Source organism: Saccopteryx leptura, chromosome 1 (genome assembly GCF_036850995.1).
Source record: "Saccopteryx leptura isolate mSacLep1 chromosome 1, mSacLep1_pri_phased_curated, whole genome shotgun sequence".
NCBI classification, from domain to species: Eukaryota; Metazoa; Chordata; class Mammalia; order Chiroptera; family Emballonuridae; genus Saccopteryx; species Saccopteryx leptura.
This window is the reverse complement of record NC_089503.1, coordinates 332214046-332229580: the sequence shown is the minus strand read 5'-3', so window position 1 is coordinate 332229580 and position 15535 is coordinate 332214046. Positions and strand designations below refer to the sequence as shown.

General features: G+C 35.5%; 1 non-coding gene across 1 annotated transcript; it reads right to left on the bottom strand.

Moving 5' to 3' along the window:
* Positions 1–11190: 11190 nt before the first annotated feature.
* On the bottom strand, positions 11191–11350 carry LOC136390001 (U1 spliceosomal RNA). Its single transcript, XR_010748533.1, has one exon. It is a non-coding gene; the product is annotated as a U1 spliceosomal RNA (small nuclear RNA).
* Positions 11351–15535: the final 4185 nt, after the last annotated feature.

Sequence of the window (15535 nt, the reverse complement as noted above, 5' to 3'; positions counted from 1 at the left end):
AAATTTGATAAATGAAATAAAAATTTACTTTAACAAATTGTCAGAACTATGAAGGGTCAACCAGTACATGAAAAACATCCACAAGTTAGAAGAGAGACAAACAGATTACATGAAAAGATAATGTAAAGATGACAGAGATAAGAAACACGGGAAGAAGGTCTGGATGAGCCACAGAAGAAAAGCACAATGCCTGGCACATTGTATTAACAAAATGCCTTTCTTCTCTCTCTCTCTTTTTTTTAACTGGAGAGAGAGAGAGACAGACAGACACTGGAAGGAAGAAAAATGAGAAGCATCAACTTTGTAGTTGCAGCACTTCGGTTGTTCAGTGGTTGCTTTCTCGCATGCCCTTTGACCACGGTTGGGGGGCAGTTCCAGCTGAGCCAATGAACCCTTGACCAAGCCAGGGACTTTGGGCTTCAAGTCAATGACCTTTGGGCTCAAACCAGCAACCATGGAGTCATGTCTGTGATCCCATGCTCAAGCCGGGCTCATGTCTATGAGCCCATGTATAAGACAACAACCTCAGGGTTTTAAACCTGGGTCATCAGCATCCTAGGTCAATGGTTTATCCACTGTGCTACCACCTGGTCAAGCAACAGAATGCCTTTTTAAAAACTGAGTGTTAGCACTGGAGACTAGAAACAATCCATTTTCTTTTGGAGATAAAATGAAAGAACAATTATATAGCCAGTTTCTAGTTCAAAGTTCAACTAATTACTTTAGTGAGATTTTTGTCTTTAGAAGTAAAACATCTTTTGCTTTCTGGGTTGCAGAGCCATACTTCTGCTTCAGGTCAAAACTGTTGTCCTTGCAGCTACATGCATTGTAAATGGCTATCATCTTATCAAATGTTCCAAAAGGCACACTATAATGAACTTTCTGGTTCTGAGCTCTTAGCAACATGCTCCACTTTTTCTGATCTAAACTTAATTATCAGAGACTCCTATTCTCCCTTGTATAGATTTGTATAGATTGTCATTATCCCACTCTGCCCATCTATCACATTTGCATGTTATTTTTCCTTTCAAGCATCAACAAACCCAATATCTGCCCTGCACCTTGATTTTAGTAGTTTCTTTAGCCTAATCCAGAGTTGACATGTCTCTTAATCTAAAATGACTCTGGGGAAGGAAATTTTTATCTCCTTCAAGTCTACACTCTCTTTGTTGACCTTAAGGCAAATTAACAGAGCTAGGTCAGGATATAAATGCTGCCTTTCTTGATACTAAGTGACTTATAGAAACAATACACACCCTCTGGATATTTTTAGGCAGCATTTCTTAAGGTTAAGACACACTAGACTTTTAAATTCTTCCATGTTAACAAATTAAAAGAACAAAAAATGATTTTAAAAGTAGTTGGAAAGCATCTTTTTCTTCATGTCTATACAATTTCCTGAAATATTTTTCTTGGGATATTCTGGTATACAGGTCTCTGGAAATAAAATGCCTTGAGACACAAAATACCTTCAAGTTTTTATACTGAGAGCCAGTCACCAAGGACAGTGAAGAGAGTGGAAAATTTTCACCCCATAATGATCCCGAATATATAGACTCCAGCCTGAAATACCAATGAAATTCTTTATAGTTCTTAGAATGAGCTATTCTTATTGTAAAAATTTCCTAATGAGAAATTCTGCATAATTACAGAATTGAGATTTCACCTCTGTTCATTAGATCACAATGAATTTCTAGCTTTCTAGTAATAATATGATTTTTATTTCCTCCAAAAATAGCTTATAATGTTAAAATTTTTTTAATCTGTTACATGTACACTGACTGTATCTCCTGATTTGCCCAGTATGAGTTTAAGATTCTTGTTTTGTGAAGTTATTAATGGTATCTTCTATTCTCAAAGGTTGAACGATAAATTGTGTGGTCATCTAATTATAAGATTTTGGTGACTAGTATTATATGTTCCTAAGTAACATGCAGAAATACTGCTCCATGAACCATATGTTTAAAAGTGTAAATTTCCCTATCTGAAAGCATACAATGAGTTTGTTCATTCAAAGAGCACTTTTTCAAAAAAAACAAAAAAGCTTTCAGCTGAGGTATGAATTTGGGTATGAATATTTAGAATCCATGATTAGATTCCTTTGAAAATGTCACACTGGTTATTACCATTGCACTGTGCAAATTGCATTCATCTCCCTAGTGGTCATAAAACAAGAGGAACAATAGTTTATCATCTACTTCACAAATAGATGTAGTACTCAGCTAACAACTTCCTAGGGAATCTTCTCACGTACTTGGTATGGAAAGAACTGACACATGTCAAACAAACGTTGTCACCTCTCTTGTGTTTGAGTACAAAGTATAGCAAACTAAATCTTTGGTTTTTCTAGGGACAAATAAATATTACAGTGGTGAGTTAATGGAGAAACATTTAATTTGTAGTTTGCAAATTGAAACTATATCTGTAGCAAATCCTACCACGATGGTGTTCAAATCATATGTTAATGTCTTGAAACATCTGCAATACTGCAACTAGTTCTAAAAACCCTGCTGGTTTTAAGTACTGATGGGAAACAACACGTAAGCTCCAAGGAAAACTGCACTTTGACAAATATCACCTCCTTTCTTATAAGTTCACTGTCTCTCCACTTTAGGATACCATATCATTCACCAAGTATTGTTAAAAAGGAAATTCCAACCCTTCTCAGAGATTGCCAACTCATAAGAATATAATTTGTATAGGATTTCCTCTAAAGTTAAAATATATATAATGTTAGAAAAAAAAGTAGAATAATTCCAAAGATAAAAATAAAAAACACTGATGAAGACTTGACTTGGCAATGGGTTGTGGGGGTGTGAACTCACAATATGGTGAATGGAGATGTGTTATAGAATTTAGCACCTGAAACCTGTATAAACATGTTAGCCAGTGTCACCCCGATAAAATTCAAAAATAAAAATAAAAAACATCAAATAGTCATTTTGTGAAGTTTTGATTTCAAATCAAGTGCTTCTCTGATAGGAAATTAACTGTACCTAAATAGGTTGGCATAGGCAGATAAGTCACACTTAGATAAGCATAAAAAACTGTGGAAACTACAAACAGTGTATTCTACATTATTTATTTTATATAAAAGAATGGCTTATTTACAAAACAGTTTTGTAATTTTTTTTTCTTTTTTACTTAGAGGCGGGGAGGTAATGAGACAGACTCTCGCATGAGCCCCAACCGGGATCCACCCAGTAAGCCCCCTATAAGGCAATGCTCTACTCACATGGATCCACTGCTCTGTTGCTCAGCAACCAAGCTATTTCAGGGCCTGTGGTTAGGCCATGGAGCCATACTTGGTGCCCAGGACCAACTTGCTTGAATCAAGTAATGGCTGCAATAGGGGTAGGGAGAGGGAGACAGATAGAAGGAGAGGGGGTGGAGAAGTAGATGGTCACTTCTCCTGTGTGCCCTGACCAGGAATCAAACCCAGGACTTCTTCATGCCAGGTTGACACTCTACCACTGAGCAAACTGGCCAGCAGTTGAATTATTAATTGTATTGCCTGTAAACAAGAAGATGATATGTAGTTTATACATATACAATCTAGTAATTAGGGCAATATAAAAAGAAGACTCAAAGGAAAAAAAAAAAGATAGGCAATGAGACCATAAAAAAATAATTTGGGTATTTTAAATAATTTCATGATGGCAGGCCCACCCAGATTACTTCCAAGTAATTTAAAGAATCTGAGTAAACTGCTTCTACAAAGGAGACACATCAGGGGACTAAAAATGTCCACATGTGCCCTGCTTTTGCAATGGCAGCAAAGAATCAGTTCTGGAAATTGCCAAAAAATGCTTGATTAAAGCTCCTAGCAAAATTCTACATTGAACTATTTCATATGAACAAAATTAAAAAAAACAAAAGCATAAATGTCAAGGGTGGCCTAAAGTTCTCTATTTTATGATTTCAAAACTAACTTGAAGCCCTACAAAATAAAATTAAATTGCTGAGCAGCTTTATGCTTTTATTTATAAAGTGCCTCTTCAGTCCACACAGAGTTGAAATTGCATTTTACTTTCCATACTTCCCTTACCTTCCTGTGCTATGTAGCTGCCTGTAAGGATGATGGTGGGGAAGGAAAGAACGGTGAAGTAAAATGTCAAGCCCAGAAAAATCCCATCTTATATATATGGGTTCCAACTTGTCTCTCCCATAGGGTGCATCTCTTGCAAAATAACTGGGAGGCATTGTTTCTATCACTGCATTTAAAAAAAAATCTCAGGAGCCTCCTCCCTGAGTGTCAGTTTTCTCAGTGACTGATCATCCTCTGGTTATTGGCTACCCAACAAATTCCTTATTTGCTTTCTTCTAAGACCAGCTCTGTGCTTACCACCAATTCAGCTTGGACATTTGGGTGAAATTTTCTAATTTCCTTTTGGTACCAGAGACTTTAAAGTATAATACATGCTAATGGCTTCCTTGTTAGACTTGTCCCCAAATTCCAGCTTCTCCACTGTGAACCATGCTTTGGAGGACCTGTAAAATTTATTCCTTGTGATGATGTGTTGCTGCAATTTCCAAAGAAGTCCTCCAGTCCTCCTTTTCCTATGTTGCCCAGATATACTGGTCCTTCCTGTTTTGAAACACTTAAAACCCAAAATAGATTCTAGGTTTTTTCCCCCCACTATTTCTCTTTCTCTCTCTTTCTCCATGGAGAAACCTTTACCTAAAGTATTCTTCATTTAACAATCGGATACTGACCACTTTTACTGTTCTAGACATTTTGATTTAATCTTGTAGTTACATTAGACTCGCTCAAAGTGTGAGATGACCACTACCAGTGTGAAGGTGTAAAGAACTCTGAGGTAAGATATTACTTTGGAAGCCAATGGATAATTTTCCTGTGATTGTGCCAAAACTCAAAAGAATGATATAAAATCTGTAAGCATAATGATGGCATGAAAAGTACGCCATGGCTATCTGGCATCTTCGAATAATAAAATGATGAGAATTCAAGGAATATAACAAAGATGATGAAATCCTGAATAAGAAGAAGCTCATAGGTAGAGACAAGTTGTATAGAATTAATATTGAAAAAAAATATCCATTTTTATGTCTCATAAAAATGAGACTCAGGGACTTGGACAAGAGTGTGCTGGTTACCAGGAGTGGGGAAGGTAAGGGAGGGGATGGGGGGAGAGGAGGGGCACAAAGAAAACCAGATAGAAGGTGATGATGGAAGACAATTTGAATTTGGGTGATGGGTATACAGCACAATCAAATATCAAAATAACCTGGAGATGTTTTCTCTGAACCTATGTACCCTGATTGATTAATGTCACCCCATTAAAATTAATAAAAAAAAAGAAAAAATATCCAGTAGCAACAAGAAATGAAAAGAATGAGGAAACTTTATGAAGGGTGTATGAGTTGTAATTATGGCAGTGTTTGACTATCATGGGTCCTACTCCTGTGGCCTTCTAAATATCCCTTTTTTCATATAAATATCTCTTTTTTCAAATAAACTTTACTAAAACAATACCTCTCAACAATTACTGAACAACCAAAATGAACTATATAAGAGTTATGTGTTTTACATATATTATTACATATATTATTTATTTTAAATTTATAATTTAAAGTAAACATTGTCACTGCCATTTTTAATAGTGGGAAACTAAGGGTTAGACTGACTAAAAATAGTGTAGATCTTAAAAAGAACAGTATTTTGTCAGAGATGAATTTTCTTCCTCTCTTATTTTTTTTAATGTTTACTATATTGATTTTAGAAAGAGAGAGAGAGAGAGGAAGGAAGAAAGTGATAAAGAGAGAGGGACATTGATCTGCTCCTGTATGTGCACTGACTGGGGACCGAACCAGAACCTCTGCCACTTTGGGATGATGCTCTAACCAACTGGCTATGTGACCAAGTCTCCTCCTCTCTTCTTTACTTAAAAAATTACCAGTTCATTTTAATTTAAGTTAATATATAAAATTTTCTTTAAACTTCTGTAGATAGTATTTAGAAAAGAGATAGTAATAAGACCTTTTATTTTTTACTATTTTAGTTTAAAAATTTTTTTTTCTTATCTATCAAGTGAATTGATTTCCGGGGAAGCAAAGGGATTCCATTTTGAGTCTTTGAGGTGAAGAATGTTGGAACGTGTTCATAATTTGCACCTCTGTGGTTAGTGAAGTCCCTGGTAGATGAACAGTATGTGATGTGATGCACTTGTTACCTTAGGATTCAAGTGTAGTCTTTCTAGATCAAGCTTAGTCTTGAGGGAATAGGATCTCTGTCCCTTTACGAGTCAGTGAGCTCTGGAAAGGTTTCTATGTTAGTAGTAGCCCTTTCAAAAAATTATAAAAATATATCACAAATTTGGATAATTAAGGCAGAAACATCGAGAGTGATAAACACTAAGAAGCTGACTAGACTTAAGTTCCCTTGTAACTAGTGCAAACATTGTTTTGGACAGATAAACTCCTGGAAAAAAGTGAGGGGGAGAGGCTCAAAGTTAAGGCTCTGATAAGAATAATGGTGAACCAAATGGTTAATTAGAAAAATTAAGTAGTTTTAGTAGAATTCTTGTCTTTCTCTCAACTCCAATTTGTATAATGGTGCAAATTGGTTTCACAAATAATTTTCCTTAAGTATACAGCTAATAAATACTAAAGCTGGAATTCTATTCTATTAATCCTATGGTTTCAAATTCAAACATTTGCATCATGTTGCATCATCTCTCATTAATTTAAAAGTGATGGAATTGTTTTGATAAAATATACATATAAAATTATATATTGTCACTCATTTAGTTTAATGAAATATGGAACTGGTTTATATTATGTTTCAACTATATTCCTTCTTTACTTTATATTTTGCATCTCAAAATACATGAATCATATTTGTTCTTTTCTAAGCATATTGAAAAAATAAATCTAATAGTCTTTTAAAGCCTATAACGTTTATGAAAAAAGCATAAAGTGACATATTGATTTCATTTACTTTTCTAGCTCTTTATCTTTTAATAGGAGGTTGGATTGCTGGTAAATAAACAAGAGTGAATTCTTTTATATTAAATATACTATTATAACCCATCCATAATATTTTGAGACTATCTTGTTGGACAAAAAAAAAGTAGAAATGGAACAGTTCTGAAAGGGAGAACACAGAATGAAATGGCAGCCAGGATGGAGGAAAACACAGTAATGACCTAATGTCTCATCTTCTCAAAATTCAAAACTTCTTTATGGAACTCATTCTGATAAAAAAATAATTATCCCATATTGTTGATTTGGTCAATGAAATGTAAGAGGATGTGGCATGTGACACTATCCTAAAGAGGTTTTAAAAACTATTAGTTAATCTGCACTGCTCACAAAAATTAGGGGATAGTCTATAGCTTCATATTCATTTTGAAATATCCCCTAATTTTTGTGAACAGTATACTATTCCACTTATTTATATCTAAGATAAGGGGTGCTCCATTACTATGGGCTCTGGATTGAAGAGCAAAACTGACTCGTGACAGTCAAGTAGCAAGAGTAAAAATAAATGGTTGTTGCCCTGGCCGGTCGGCTCAGTGGTAGAGTGTCGGCCTGGCGTGCAGGAGTCCCGGGTTCAATTCCCATCCCTCCTCCTCTCCTTCCTCTCTGTCTCTCTCTTCCCCTCCCACAGCCAAGGCTCCATTGGAGCAAAGCTGGCCCGGGCGCTGAAGATGGCTCTATGTCCTCTGCCTCAGGCACTAAATGGCTCTTGTTGCAACAGAGCGACGCCCCAGATGGGCAGAGCATCGCCCTTTGGTGGGCATGCCGGGTGGATCCCCGTCGGGCGCATGCGGGAGTCTGTCTGACTGCCTCCCCATTTCCAACTTCAGAAAAAAAGTGATACCCAGAAGTTAAATTCTGCTATAACAATAAGAACAACACACACACACACATACACATATACTGCTCACAAAAATTAGAGGATATTTCAAAATTAATATAAAGCTATAAGATATCCCTTAATTTTTGTGAGTAGTATATATATATATATATATTGGCTTTAAAGTATCAGATAGTAGGTGGTGAGGAATCTATTAATGAAGGCTAGAAAGATGACAACATGTTTGCAGTGTGGCAAAACAGTAAAACTATCATCTGCTATATCTTAGAAAGCAGGTGATGTATTTAATGTGTAGTTGGGCTTTGGTTGTAAATGCAGGAAAATAGGATATTAAGAGCTTGAGTGGGTTGCACTTGACAGGGCACTACAAAATGCAACAAGTTCAGGAAAGATTGGAACAAACGGAAAACACATTTGGAAGACAATTATGAAAGTCCTGAAATTCCAGAAAATGTGGGGTAGAAGATATAACTGCTTCTCATTTCCAAAAAGTAAATGATATAACCAAGAAGGACTTTGAAAAACAATAGATAATTAAAACTTAGTCTCCCCGAGAAAAAAGAGCAAATCAAGGCATTCTTGTAACTCAAAAAAAAGGGGGGGAGGAAGGAAGGAAAGAAAGTAAAGAAGAGAAAGAAAGCCTAGGAACATCTAGGCATGCAGAAAATCCTTTGAATTAGTTAAAAGGACTCAAGTAATCAACTAAAAGAATAACTATCCTAAAAAAATGTAATCAACTCAAATCACCAGCAAAACAGAGAGAGAGAGAGAGAGAGAGAGAGAGAGAGAATGAGAAACTGGTTTAATTAAAAATGTGGGTTTTAGCTATTTACATGCAGAGCTAATTGTAGAAAAAATAGGTAGATAAAAACTCACTCAAGTTCTTAAGAGAACTCTATGGTCAGAAGAACCATCAGACCAAATGGCACAGTAACTAGTTAACTCTTAAAACAACTTTTGCATTCTCAACCCTGACTGGATGAAAGCAGACGGAGAAATTTTCTCAGCTCCCAAGGAAGACAAATTTTCTAATTTCCCTTCAGAGGTAACTACGAAGGCAACTTGAGGAAGAAAAAAAAAAAAGAATTTCCAGTGAACAAAATCCAGAACCATAAGAAGAATTGGTGAGGAGCTCCTGCCTGTAAGCAGAACCAAGCCTAACCAAGAGGGCCTCCTTACCCTCCACCTCCCTTTCTTTTCTTGGTACCCACTTTCATCCAGTTTAGAGTTGAGAACTCTGATGCTCCCTCTAGAGGCCATTCAGTATGACTGCATGTACTGGTTCACCTGGAATAAACTTGATTTGCACCAGGTGTTCAAGAATAATTATTAATAACATCCCTTTTCACTCTGAAAAGTGCCCAAGTTTAGATGATAAATTATCTAGTGCCCCTATTCTAAGTTGGAACTACCCTGATGAAACTTTTCTACTTCCAAGTTCAAAGTAAAATAATAAAATTTATTACTATTAAGATCTAGAGTACCGAACAAAGGCAAAAGTTCAACTACAGATTTTTCTTTCTGATGAATTATGATGGTTATTTAATCTGGTCTATTAAAAATAAAGCCAGATAGACACAACTTTCTCAACTGTACAAAAAAGCAAAGGAGTTCAATATCGATAATAAATTGCAACGAGTGACAAATTGCTCTCCATTTATCTAGGACCTAAGACTCTCCAAAGCTTCCAATATGAGACAAAAAGATATATGGGAATTTCTCTACCTTAGAGAGACTCCCACACTGAGTGCAATTGTGATGTCTCTGCATTAGTGGTCTTTATTGCTAGAGCAAATGAAAATGCAATCTGAGGGGAGTGAGAAACTTGGAAAAACCCACACTGTTAGTAAATTAGGTCTTTTAAAAAAGGAACATCCTGGCAAGGTCAAATAAATCAATGTGACTCTAAGAAACAGCACTGAAAGGTAAGTGCACTTTCAGGGTCACATCTTTGTTCTCTTTCTCTCTTAGCTTTTTGACTCATGTGGTGAAGGAAATTTCTCAAGTTTTTTTTTTTTTCTTTCCCAATCTACCAGTTACTGAGCCTGATGCACTTAACTCACCAGAGTTTTAATTACAAAGCAGCACAATTGCTGCACAGAACGGCAACACCGTGTTACTGAACCAACTGGGCCAAGATGTGGCTGGAATCCTGGATTCCCTTCGCTTTAGAAAGGCGAGAAACTCACCAGATGTCCTAATGCCAGGGCTTCTTTCTGATAAAGGTAATTAAACCTTACAAACAAATACAGTGATTTAAATTTGTATAGAATGAGACCAGTTAACATAAATGAAAAAACATCACCACAATAATAGATACAGAAGTTGAATGAGTCACTCATGGCATTTTTCAAATATTTCTCTTTCTTCTTTTTATTTCTCCAAGTAAATGATGAGATGGCCTTCTATTTTCCTGCCCAAATAAAAAAATACCTCAAAATTAGAGAAAAAAATAATGTACATGCTAATTTATGTGAGGAAAACAAGCCCCAAAGATTCAAACTGCTCATGGCTATTTAGGATGTTCAACTTCCCTAGTTTGCGCAAGCACGGTCCCAGTTTTCACAATAAAAATACTGTGAGCCAGGAATACTTCTGTGAGTGAGGGGGGAGGGGGAGTTCTTTAATTCACAACTTTATCAACAACATAGGTAATCTAATCTGAGTGATTTCAAACACAAAATGAAACATATATATTGTGATACTGTTAATTTAAACATAAATATATGCATAAGTATCTCTAAAAAAACTTGACTATTAAATAAAGTCCTAATATCAATATCTGTTTCTGAGTGAGTCACTCACTAACTTAAAAAGCTAGAATGCACCACTATTACTAAGAGTCTATTTTTCATTTTTGTTCCATGAGTATTCCTTCACCTCCTTCCAAGTTCTGCTGTCTTTTTTTCTGAGTCTCATACAGCTTTCATCTCATACAGCTTGTGATTTTCTCTTCTGTTTATGAGGTACATTGGCTTCCTGCCTGTCTGTCTCCTCTCAGTCTCCTATGATTCTGATCGGACTATAGGGAAGGAATCTATGCTCTATAATACTTTGAAAAGCAACTAACTTCCTGATTGGCATCCAAATTGAAAACTGATTTTCCCCATTGGCCAGATTCATGGAAACCATTGTACGTTCTCTGGAACTTGCGTGATAGTGTTAAACAGACTTTTGGCCACAACAATTTTAGATTAATATCTTCTTAATGATTTCCATTCAGCATCATGTGTGACACGTATACTAACCTTTAACTATATATTGTTTAAACATCCATGTATACCTTTTCACCTCTTGTGTTTTCTTCTTAAACCAGTTTTTTGTTTGTTTGTTTGTTTGTTTGTTTTTTAGAGCACGATCGCAGTCCCCCACTACCACAAATTATGCAGTCGAGTTTCCCACATTTGGGGAAATCGCAGGGGTCAGCACATCCGGAGTGCAATGGATAAGCCTCGCCCTGGGAAAACCACCTTCGTGATCATGGTATCTCCTCTGCCAGGTAAGTATTTAAACCAGTTTTTGCAGTATTTATTGGAGTGGTTGTTCAAAATTTTAGTTAAATTTTATAATTTTCTTTTTTAAATTTTTTTATTTATTCATTTCAGAGAGAAAAGCGAGAGAGACACAGAAGGGGGGGAGCAGGAAGCATTAACTCCCACATGTGCCCTGACCAGGCAAACCTAGGGATTCGAACCAGCGACCTCAGACTTCCAGGTTGTCACTTTATCCATTGTGCCACCAGAAGTCAAGTAAATTTTATAATTTTCCATTGCTTTCTCTAAAAGTAGCTTTTATTTTTGCTCTCTGAGAAAAAGAATTACCATTTTATACAAAAATCTCATGTTTTATTACTAATCATGTACAGCATTTAAAATTTTTATGTTGAACTGGCTTGATCAAAATATACTGCTCAGAAAAATTAAGAGATATTTCAAAATGAATATGAAGCAATTAAAAAAGAATTTGATTTTTTATTAAACAAGAGCATCAGAAAAGCAGATGACAATTCAAAGAAAATAATTCGATTGTGCAAATGAGATGCAAAACCAGCTTTTATTTCATTGGTGAAAATGCACTATACAAAAGGCTAAAGGTACTGGAGTATCTGCACATTCCCTGATTCCCTAATTTTTATGAGCAGTGTAAAACTTTCCACTAGGCACATAGTTTCTCATTATTAATATAAATTAATTACTTGGGTATTCCAGAATTTATTATTATTTAAATTTTTATTTTATCAAAACTAATTTTAAATAAAGATTATATCTAACTTTTTTGTTTATTTGTTCTATGTCTTGCTGATTTCTCGTAATGAATAGCTACACGATGCTCTAAGATTTTAGCTGGGTTTTAAACTATATTTTCATAAGAAAAGTAACTTCCTGATAGTAGTTTAATCATAAAAATAGGATACATATAAAATAAACCAGTTTTAGTAATAAATTTTGTGTCAGGCATAAAGTTCCAAAATAAATAAATTTCCATGTAGCAGCTAATAGTCATTTAAATACAAACCACAAAGAATAGAAAACAACTAAATAAATAATAAAAATTTAACAATAAGCTCTCTCCTTAACTATACACATGTCATTATCATTTTATGAATATATTAAGGCCAGAAAACAGATTGACTTTTTTTCTGCACAGTTTGAAAAGATTTTTGCCAAATCTTTGAAATCTTTTTTTTTAAAAAAAAAGCAAACAAACTTTCTTGTAAACGTCCTATATACTAAATAGAGAACACAAATTTTTATCTGTATCAACCACCAATCTTTGTGTCCCTTCCACACACAGACTTGTTCAGGTTTTCTGAAACTAAGGGGATACTGATCGACTTGAAGAAAAATAGGTAAAAAGAGAACAATAAAATTCCCCAGGTTAAATTACCATATTGAAGTCTTATGACTTCTTTTGTTTATACCTGAAACTTTCTAAGAATCCTCAAGAGCAGGAGTCGGGAAACTTTTTGGCTGAGAGAGCCATGAATGCCACATATTTTAAAATGTAATTCCATGAGAACCATACAACGACCCGTGTACATTACGCATTATCCAATAAAAATTTGGTGTTGTCCTAGAGAACAGCTGTGATTGGCTCCAGCCACCCACAACCATGAACAGGAAATGAATGGATTGTAATACATGAGAATGTTTTATATTTTTAACATTATTATTTTTTTTATTAAAGATTTGTCTGCGAGCCAGATGCAGCCATCAAAAGAACCACATCTGGCTTGAGAGCCATAGGTTCCCGACCCCTGCTCAAGAGACTAGTCAATAGAAGGTAGAGCCAGTCTGAAAATAGAGCTCACTTTGCCAGTCTACGGGAGGTATAAGAACAGAGAAGACATCAATACAAATTTGTAGCTGTGGAGAAAATGACCCGCAGAGCACTAACATTTTTTAATTATGGTGAAAAAAAAATAACATGAAAGCTACCCTCTTAACAAAAATGTTAAGTGTACAATACAGTATTGTTAACTAAAGGCATAATGTTGTAGATATCTAGAACATTTTCGTCTTGCATAACTGAAACCTTGTACCCATTGAACAGCATCTTATTTTAACAACTAACACTTTGGAAGGCCTTTATACCTTGCTACTCAAAATATGACCCTCAAACCAGCAGCTCCAGCACCATCTGGGCCCTTACAAAAAGGCAGGATTCCTGTCCCACTCTCAGACCTGCTGCACGGGAATTAAGCTGGGTATGTGACTAAGATCCCCATTTGAAGGTACATGAAAGTTTGAAAGCGATGGCTTTAAAATATTGCTTTACTTTATGCTATTCAGGCTAAACCCTCAGAGAGAGTAAATATATTTCCTCTGCTGTAGAATAGTATGATGAAATTTGTGAAAACAGAGCTTAATTCTTTAAATTTGTGGTTCGGGGTTACTGTTCTCTTCAATGAGTCATTCTGAAGTTGAAACGCAAACTTGTCTTTAAAAGAGACATCTTTTTGCTTTCAGAAGAAATCCAAATTGTTGCCTCCTGAAGAGCCTGCACGGTTGTGGAAATCATTCTGTGTATGTGGATTTACCTGCAGAGCAGTCAGACAGCGTTCTGAAATGTATCTGCACTATTTAGCGTAGCCATGTGGTTCTCCTTCTTTATTTTCATTACTTTTGTTGCTTTTTGCTCCACTTCTGTATATATCGTATGTACTGTAATACTAAACAATCCAGTGTGCAATTCTAAAAGCATCATTCACAACAAATAACTGCCTTGGTCCGATTTGAGAAAAATACCATAAATGTGCTCTTTTATTCTCTCAAAGAGCTACAAGATAGGAAACATCACTGAAAGTCATTTTCTTCAGGAATCATTTATACACAGATTTAGGGAGCTTTTGGGCAGAGATAACTAGTTGGAATATGAATGTCACCCGGCCATTCTCTGAAGTGCGCAAGTGGGAAGCCTTGGCAAGGCAAACACATTCTCCTCTTAACTTCCCGTCAAACTTACATGGTTTCTCAATTCCCCTGGTCGTACTTGGATTTGTAACTGCAGACAAAATATAACAAAACTGGGTATGAAATCTGGAAAAAATATAGCTTAGAACAAACTTTCTCTCACTTATTTTTTTGATTCTTTCCTAAATCTATTTTTAATATTCTATCTCATAAGTGACATTGAGCAATAAAATAAGAAAATTCTGAAAACTTGTGGTATGTTATTAGTCTATCATATTCACCACAATTATGCTTTATTACCAGATATTTTATTAATCTTTTTTATAAAAAATAATAAAAGTTTTTATAATTACTACTCAAAGGAGGATTCTTCAAGTTTTAACCATATTTTCTAAACTGAAAGTCGAACATACAAAAGAGTGATAGGGATCTGTTTCCGCCTCTGTTTAATAGGGGGAGGGGGAGCCAGGAAAGTTGGTGATTTCTGAGGACTGACACCAGTAGAAAGGATCCGTGTCACAGACAATCCATTTGGATTTGTGAGAATGTGATCGTGTATTACAGTGGTCCCTCGTCTATCGCAGGGGTTAGGTTCCAGAGCCCCCAGGGGTAGGTGAAAATCCGCGAAGTAGCGACCTTATATTTATTTTATTATTTGTATATGTTTTAGGGCTTTATAAACCATCCCTACACTCTTATAAACTTTTCCCACACTGTGATTAACCTTTCTCACACTCTTATAAACACTTCTTATGCTCTTAAACACTTTCTACACTCTTAAACCTACGTAATTTTAACAACATATAAAAATATTGATATATCGCAAAATCCCGCAATATAGCAAAAAATCCGCAATACAAAATGAGATATATACAATTTAAAAATGCACGATACAGTGAGACTTCAAAAAGTGAACCATGAAATGGGGAAGGACGACTGCACATTTCTCAGTACCTGAGTAGGTTGAGCCTGTAACAGCCCAGCCCATTTTCTAATCCTTGTAGACAGCTAAATTGCTGGAAGCTTTGCAAGGCAGCCTCATGAATCTCATACTTCTAGCAATAGGGTGCAACTTGTTGTGTTGAGAAAATCAGAAACTAGCATTAATTGTGTCTGTCTAGGACAGGTGTCTTCCAATGTTAAAAATAAGCAGAAAATGTAAAATATAAGTGTCTAAATAATCATAATTTAATAAGCAAAACTTAAGTTGCCTCATTGATTTGAAATCACTAGAATTGTAATACAGTTCAAATGGTTAGCATTAAGACATTTAATCTAA